General features: G+C 26.1%; 1 long non-coding RNA gene across 1 annotated transcript; it reads left to right on the top strand.

Moving 5' to 3' along the window:
- The first annotated feature begins 3,871 nt into the window (after positions 1-3,871).
- Positions 3,872-5,564, top strand: LOC101488315 (uncharacterized). The gene is made up of 2 exons (XR_012162879.1): positions 3,872-4,155; positions 4,805-5,564. It is a non-coding gene; the product is annotated as an uncharacterized lncRNA (long non-coding RNA).
- Positions 5,565-6,219: the final 655 nt, after the last annotated feature.

Genomic DNA, 6,219 nt, shown 5'->3' with positions numbered 1-6,219 from the left:
TGTGAGTTGGAATATGTCTCAAACTGAGTATTTTTGTCCCTTTTTATAGCCCTAGGTGCCTTCTCGGCTATAATTACATATAGGAGTGAGAATAGGCTGAGTCAAGCTAGACTTTGCTATGCCCAAATCTGGTCTGTCAAAAAATTCAAGGTATAAGCCTAGCATGTGATTTGCCATAAGCTTACTTTTTAAGTATGAGTCTAACTTTGAAAGAAATCTAGTATGACATGTTAGCCTACTTAAAAGTCTAAGTAATTAAACATATCTTTAAATAGATTAATGAATTAATATGTCAATAAAATTAAATTATACTTTGATATTTAACATGACATTTTGAAGCATGTGATTTTATACACATCCTACTTCAATTCTATTTATAATAATACATTTAAATATGTCAAAAACAAAAAAAGATTAATATACGTAAATTACTAAAATTTGAATATATATATATATATATAAGCTTTTACAACTTGATTTAATATCTATTTTGATATTTTATATTTATTTATTTTTGTTTAGAAGATAAATATATATAAATAACTAAAAGTTAAATATATATATATATATATATATATATATATATATATAATTATAGTAGTCAAAAGATATTATTTATATTTATTTAAATAGGTTGATTTAATATACCTAAAAAGATTTATTATGTGACATGACTTTTTTAACTAAATAAATTTTTTTAGAAATCTTGACCTTATTTGTTTAAAAGAAAAGTCTGGTCTGACTTGGACTAACGTATGCCTTTGTCGATCGGTCTGACATATTCTCATCCCTAATTACAAACAACCATCAAAGTTTCACAGAAGAATAATGGTTCAACAACAAAAGATAAGTAAAGTTATAATAGCCATTACGACTAGACAATAATCCTTGTTGCATTGGTGTTGCAAATTCTCACTTTTTCTCGTCCAACCATTACGATCGTAGTGGCCATTACGACCAAGCCATAAATATTACTATAACTTGATTTTCTTTCATCTTTTTAATCAATATGAACCATGAGTGTTTCACTTGACTTCAGGACTCTTTGCACCCAGAATCTTCACTTATTCCTTCACTTTTCCTTGCAACAAAAAAAAAAAGTAGTAAAATAGAACTAAAACTAGAATAAAATCGTCAGATTAATTTATCAAAAAAGCTATCAAAACTGTTAAAAGTCTAGTCTATCAAATTCCCCCATGATTTACTTATCCTCAAGCAATAACTTCAAGTATAAGTTATGAACAAGCAGACACCATGAATAGGAAACTCAACATTCAGTTCAAGTGCAGACAATAGGCAAATTCTAAAACCAATGGATAACCAAATTTGGTTCCAAATTAGGGACTTAGGTTCATTTGAAAGCATAATTCTCATCAATAGGACACTAAACTCTCAAATTATCTCAGTGTTTCAGAGTAATGGACATTCACTCAAAATTTCACCAATGTAGAGTGTTTTACCATAAGTTTGACTATTAACTAAATCTTCACTACATCTCTCGTGAGAGCACTTTTCAAAGTTGTAACAAGGCCAATAGACAATAGGTGAAGAAACAAAGAGTATTCAAAAGGTTATAACAAAATAAACATATAATTACAGGTAACCTTTTTGAACAATTGAAGTTCAGTACATTCAAACAATCATTTATAATCTCAAACTTCTCTAATGTTCAAACAAAAAGAAAGTGACATTTTCTCTTGTCTATCTCTCTCTATTCGGTTAATTTTGCCAGGATAATTTTACCATTTACATAAAATATATATCATATCTTTATTTAGATTATCTAATAAATAAAATAAAGTTATTTGGTTACTCGTGATTGTTTTTTAAAATTTTAAATTATTTATCCAATAGTGTCAATGGATAGTATTAAATACAAAATTATTTACTTAATTTTTTAGTATATTTTGTTAGTTTATAATATTAAAAAATATAATAAATTAATTTGAAAGAATAATACTATTTAATTATTCACAATGATAATTTTGTTATTTAAATATGATATATATTATATTATATTATGTCATGATGAAATACGTGTCAAATATATGACAAAAAAAATATTGGTATTTTGTTTCTTATCATGTGTATCAAACACATAGTAAATTAATATTTATTATATAAATTAAAATTATATTATATCATTATCCAACTTTATATTATCTTATTTCTATGATATCATGTGCATAAAAAAATTGAAGTACTACTTTAACTTTATTTAATTATTGCCTCACAAAATAAAAATTATTTTTTTGTTGTTGATTCTTTGATTTGAATTAGTGAATGTAGTAATTTTTTATGAGATCTATAAAATAACATGTTACATCAATCTAATTTTTTTTAATAAGTATGAAATAAATATTTTGCTTATAATAATATCAGAAGGAATGGATATTTAAATTTTTAAAGGGGTAATTCATAAAATGAAATGATTAATTGTTAATATATTACTAATCACCAATTATTTATTATGAATTTACAGGTAAGTATATAATATTACTCTTTTTTTTTACCAATATTTCACATTATTTACTTTGCTTTCTAAAAAAAATTGTTGAAGTTTATTATTATTGATACAATTGTGTTTGAACAATTAAGTGGTCAACTGAATAAAAAACAATTAAGTCATTAATGCAATTCAAATAGGTAATTAATTGTGTTCAAGTAGATGATTTATGAATATATTTGGGGTTTATTTGATAGATATAATAAGAGACAAGATATAAATAAGTTACTATATCTTGTTTAAATCAAGTGTTTGATGAATCATTGAAATACATTTAGTTTCAAAACTAGTTAATCACAAATATAAGTACATTATGCATATTTTCGAGATTAGTTAACTATTCATTTTAGGTATTGAATTTATATGTCAAACACTTTGAAAATTATGCTTAACTACGTCAATATGCATGGTTAACAAAATCACGTTTATGATAAATGAGTTTTGATGTCTAAATATAGCCATTATTTATTTGCTCAACATAATTAACCACTTTATGTAAAAATATACATTGTAAGAAGAAAAAAATTTGTTTGTTGGTCTCAATTCTCAAATATAAATTAGTCAACTAATTTAGCCACATTTAATGTCATTGTTTCAAATATATTTTTACATTAATTAATTTCTTAATTAGTGTTGGAGGAGATGATCATAATAATTATGGATAAATTAAATTAATAGTTATACTCTCGTTGAATTTATAAACAAAAATTGGTTAAATAAAGTTGATGTATAAGTATTTGGATCAAATTTTAAACTAAATACATTAATTAATTTAGACTAAATGTATCAGTTTTATTTGATCCACTTTTATTTATAAATAAATTAAAATGGAGTATTAAATATTTACTTGATCAAGAAAATTAAATATATTTAATTATTTTTCTTAATAAATAAAAATAGATCATTTTCATATCACCAAATCACGTATATTAAAAAAGTAGATTCTTAAAATAAATTTATTAACAAATGATATTATTATTATACGTTTATATTTTAAGAGAGAATTAATTAAAATTTTATTATAGTAATTATTATAATTATAGAAATATATATATAAGTTAATTAAGAATATGATTGAAAAATAACTAATTAGTTAAAAATTCAAAGTTAATCGTATAAAACGGGACCAATAAATTTTTAAATAAGTCAATATAAGAAACTAAATCGTTAAACAGTTCACTAGTTGTTATTAACTGAATATAAGTTGTCAAATTACTATTATTTCTTTTATATGCAATGATGATTTCTTAATATAATTAAAACGAGCAAAAATGAAATTTTAAAAAACAAAGCAATAAATATGAGCATCTATATTATTTCTCTCTCCATAGGATATATATCTACCTATCTATCAGTTTATGCCCCGCATTTATATAATTCCTGGTCACTTCAAAACGCAAGAGAGACGGAGATTGAACGACAAAAGCAGGCAAGGCAAAACCTACATAGATCCAACAACACTCCAAACGGCAATTAATTTCGTCGTTTCAAGTTTCACTGACTTCGGAGAAAAGAGAGCCTTTATCGGCTCTGTAATGTCCTATACTCCGTTCGAGTTACTTCCACTTTTCTGCGGCGGAGATATTCAAGTTCAAGAGATCCAGTGGGAGAAGGAACGATAGCTTCACAATTCAACCATTTTTATTAGGGTAACAATTACATAATCAACTTGATTTCTCAATCTGCACTTTCAATTCAACCTTTGCAAATTAATTAATTTTCTCAAATTTATTACTTGTATCAATTATATGTATCGTGTTAGAATCTATGATTCATACTACATAAATAACTTTTATTTGTTATATATATTGATTTAGATTGTTCTTCCAACTATTGAAATTGTGATTTTAAATTACAATCATATTTGTCGATATTGCATGATTTTCATTTCGATGCAAATCTTGTTGTATAAATCTTGATATTGCGACAGAATATGGATGATTTTATGTTGATTGATATGGTTATGGTTACTATGTCGATGAAAAAATCTCTAAAATCTTTATATTGTAGTTGTGACTACAATTGAGAACTATGGGAGTCCAAAAGAGAAAAATAATAATAATTTGATGTCACAATCTGAACAGTGGTTAGCTATTTTTAAAACAATGATTGAGGTTAAATCTTTTATTTTTTGAATGATGATTGAAGTTACATTATGATCTTTAATAAACATGATTAGTTATTACAACCATTGATCTTGTGTCATGATTTATGCCAATTTTTTGCTTATTATTATAAGGTTTCTTCTCTTCTCTAATGTACTATAGTTGTTGTTGTTTTGTGCTTGAATTAATACAGAACAATTAAATAGGCTTTACACATGGCTGGAAAGATTGTGAAAGAAGTCGAGGCCACGGAGGTGGAAGCGGTCTCCACCGCAAAGTGCAGCTGCTGCGGATTAGTGGAAGAGTGTACACACGCATACATTGCATGCGTGAGGGAGCGATTTGGGGGTCGATGGATATGTGGTTTATGTGCTGAGGCAGTGAAAGAAGAAAGGGTGAGATCAGAGAGTGAGAAAATAATCACAATGGATGAAGCTTTAAGGCGACACACCAAGTTTTGCCAACAATTCAATTCTTCAGCTCCTCATAACAAGGATTTCATACTTGCTGTTAAACAAATCCTTTTTAGGACTTTGGATTCTCCTAGGAAGGAAAGTTTTGCTTGTCGACCACTTGGTAGATCTCATAGTTGTTTCTCAACAATGCAAACAACTCCACCAAGGACCACAGAGACACAAACAGAGTGATTATGAATTAATTCATATTATTCATCATCGGGTACTATTGTTATAATCATTGCGAGAATAAGAATAAACATTGAATTATTAGATTTAGTTGTGTCATGTGTTGTTTGTTTTGTTGTTTATGTATTTAGTAGTGGTTGTGTTGTTTTTTGTTGTTGAAGATTATGGTTTATGTTTTTGTTTTATTGGCATTGGTGATTGAATGAATGATGGTTGAGAGGAATCTTCCTTACCGGACTTCAATCTATAATAAAGGTTAATTGGTTGTAATCTCATTTTGATGACAAGCAATTGAATTTTAGTTTTTTATATGTTTGGATCAAATTCAGGTTATGAAATTTATTTGATGCTTTTGATTTTAACGTCGTGGACACAATGTTTAGTTTGGTTTGATGGCCAAATCATTGAATTCTACCCATGTTTTTTGATCTCAAATGTTTGATAAAGATTTATTCGCACAATGTGCTAAATTTTACATCTGTTGTTTTGATTAAGAATCGCAATTAATTACTAAAATTCAAAGATTAGATCTTCTATATAGTCGTTGTCTACGGCATAAAATCAATGGTAGGTTGTAGACTAAACTTTATGTTGCATTCAGTTATTAAATTTTACTTTATAATCAATTGTAGACCGATAAATCAAGAGAAATAATACATTTATCTGCAATATAAAATCGACAATAAAAAAATAAAGATTCATTGAAATTCTTATAAAGAATATGCATTGTTAAAGTTACAATACAATGTTCAATCTTTATCTTCAAACAATCGTTATCTCTTGATTTAAGTCAATATTTAGAAATAAATCATGGTATTTGAAATTCTATTACAAAATGAAAATGTTTTACATTTGATATGATTTTTGATTCATGTCAATCTCATAGTCTATTTATTTTGTTGGTACAAATCTCCTAGTCTATTTCAAGTTTGTTGTTATCTAATAACATTTTTGTGGAAGAGAT

Source organism: Cicer arietinum, chromosome 4 (assembly GCF_000331145.2).
Source record: "Cicer arietinum cultivar CDC Frontier isolate Library 1 chromosome 4, Cicar.CDCFrontier_v2.0, whole genome shotgun sequence".
NCBI classification, from domain to species: Eukaryota; Viridiplantae; Streptophyta; class Magnoliopsida; order Fabales; family Fabaceae; genus Cicer; species Cicer arietinum.
The sequence above is the reverse complement of the archived record's forward strand: the minus strand, read 5'-3'. Positions and strand labels throughout refer to the sequence as shown.